Below are 2,583 nucleotides of genomic sequence, written 5' to 3' on the forward strand. Positions count from 1 at the left end.
GCCTTTTTGGGTTGTGCTTGATGATCTGCTTTGTCTATCTCAAAATTCAAGGTTTAAGATGCTTTAAATATTGCAGGCAGTGGGGATCTTTGATAAGTATTCACATGTACACTTCATTGTGTTTCATGCAGGAATCTGGTGTTACATTGATATTGTCCTTTGTTTTGGAGTTTTCATATCCTTTGCTGGGATAGGAGCATCTTCACGGATATAGCCTATGTCAGCTAGACTTACTCTGTTGCAGGGGACAAACAGTGTGCAGTTCGGTTCTGGTTTGGTAGCTCCATCGATAGGTCCGAACGTTGGAGCCACTGCAAGGTAATGTATCATTATGTGCCTAATATGGCTAGATTATGTATCTCTATCTCCATTGATGAGCAACAACAATGGTTGCAACATTATAATCGACTGGTGGCAGGAAGAAGCCTGCAACCATTTGCTGTCACTGGTTTTGCTGGTTTTCCAATCATTGGCTTACCCAATTCAAATGATTTTGTAGTGCCAACCGCAGGAAATGGCACTGGAATGATGTGTGGACTTCAAAGAGGAATGGCATTGCCAGGATTAGGATCAGCAAGAATTCCTGGGATGGTTTCTTCAGGACTTAGTAACATGCTTTCTTCTAATGGTCTTGAGTTGCTTGTCAGTACAGGCTTTCTTCTAATGGTCTTGAGTTGCTTGTCAGTGGTCCAGCTCCTTCTCGAACCATGCATGTTCCAGGAATAATGATTTGAAGGCTAAGAGATGTGAAGATGTTGCAGGTAACCTCCTATATTTCTCCAGTCTTTCCTTGACAAAAAAATCTTTATAATGTTTTCTCAGCCCTATAACGTATTGTCTACCATCATGAGCATGCTGGAGGATAATGCTACTGTAATTTTAATGGAGACTGGGTACTTGAGTTCCTTGCTCAGCTGTTATGTCGTTCAAGTTTGCCAGTAAGAAAAGTGAGTTACATGGGTTCTAGCATTATTTTTTCCTATGTAGAATATGGCCATGTTGATTGTTTTGTGCATCTATCATTCATTATACTGTTGTCATACTTTATCCAATTACTTCCCTATAAGTTTTGATATTCTGGGAACCTAGTGAGAACAATCACATTGGCATTTGACTATAGCATTTACATTTTCTGTACCTTATTATTTCCGAGGAATAACTTACACCAATGTACATCTCTGTCTTGGCAGGGTGAAGATTTGAAGAAGCAAATCGGGGCTGCAACATACAATGAATGCAGTTCTAAAACACAACAGGTATGCCCATGGAGAGAGATTTTGCAGGTATATCAAGGGAAAAACGCATTAATTTTAAATGACAAATACATATAAACTTGCAACATCATTACAAAGAATGGGGATAGTGGTATTTTTCCTAAGGTAATTGACCTCATATGTCTCAAAGCTTGAGGTACTAAGTTGGTCAGAGGGGAAGTTATAGTTTCTTTTGTAGAACTTTTCTGACAGCTGATTTAGTGGGAATCACAACCTTCTTAGCACAGATCAGATAGACCAAATAGTCCTGTCAATCTAATAGTACCAAAAAGAATGCAGATCATGCTATGTGTTTGTTGTGGGCCTAAGGGGTCATCTTTAGGTGCATGTAATCATTATCTGCAGGTCTATTTTGAAATCAAGCCCTAGGATTGTATTGAAGTGCATGCAACTACTCGCTGAACGCAATGTAGAAAATTGTTATTCTCTCCCTTTCTGTTACAGATTAGCCTAGGGTGTTTAGTTGAATGCCATTTTCTATGGCTGTCTGGAAGATGTTCCTTTCCTTTCCTGTAATCTAATTACATGTGCCTTGTTGTTTGTATTAAATTCTCGTTGACAACCTTTTTATCAGTTTCCGTCCATTCGAGTACACTACTAGATCAGATTGGCATTGGTTTCTATTTTCAAATCTCTTGAAGATATTCTGGCTTTACCTTTATTGCAGAATGTTAAGGTTGTTTTTGATGCCGCAATTAAGGTGGTTCTTTAACCACCAAAGCAAAAGAAACGCAGAAAGAAGCAAAGAACATGATTTATTCTTTAAAGTGCATTATTTAATCAAAGGCTGGCATAATATTTCCCACGTACTTATGATTTGTTACTCTATGTTCAGTATATTGAATTTATTGTAAAGCCAGATGCTCTGGCAAAAGGTCCTGGTTTTTTTCATTTTATATCATTTCCTGCTGTGGTAATGGAGGACTGTTTTGAAATGTAATGAAAGTTGGGTGTTGAATGAATGAAAGGCACGAGTGTCCAAAATGTTTGTTTGTTTTTTAAACAAGTGCTCCTAGATTTGCATGTATTCATCTAAAATACAACACACAAATTCAAAATATTAGCCAACTGAAAGCTTAAAAGGTAAGCTTTTACAACACAGAAATTCAAAATGTTAGCCAACTGATGCTTGTGTTCATTGACACTGTAAAATACATTTTACTGCTTTTACCTAAGCCTTCATAGTTTCTATGAATTTTTTTTATAGTTTTAAAATGATATATTATTAAAAAAAGGGATGTAAAGTGTTATCCTACGATGGTGAAGATGACCAGGGAGCAAAAGAATAAGTCTAAATAAAAACTTGCTA

General features: G+C 37.1%; 1 long non-coding RNA gene across 1 annotated transcript; it reads left to right on the top strand.

Moving 5' to 3' along the window:
• The first annotated feature begins 790 nt into the window (after positions 1–790).
• LOC149244647 (uncharacterized) lies at positions 791–1,417 on the top strand. Its single transcript, XR_016245845.1, has 2 exons — positions 791–947; positions 1,191–1,417. It is a non-coding gene; the product is annotated as an uncharacterized LOC149244647 (long non-coding RNA).
• Positions 1,418–2,583: the final 1,166 nt, after the last annotated feature.

Source organism: Pinus tabuliformis, chromosome 8, assembly GCF_031772625.1.
Source record: "Pinus tabuliformis cultivar Carrire ecotype Pingquan chromosome 8, CPIR1, whole genome shotgun sequence".
Taxonomy (NCBI): domain Eukaryota; kingdom Viridiplantae; phylum Streptophyta; class Pinopsida; order Pinales; family Pinaceae; genus Pinus; species Pinus tabuliformis.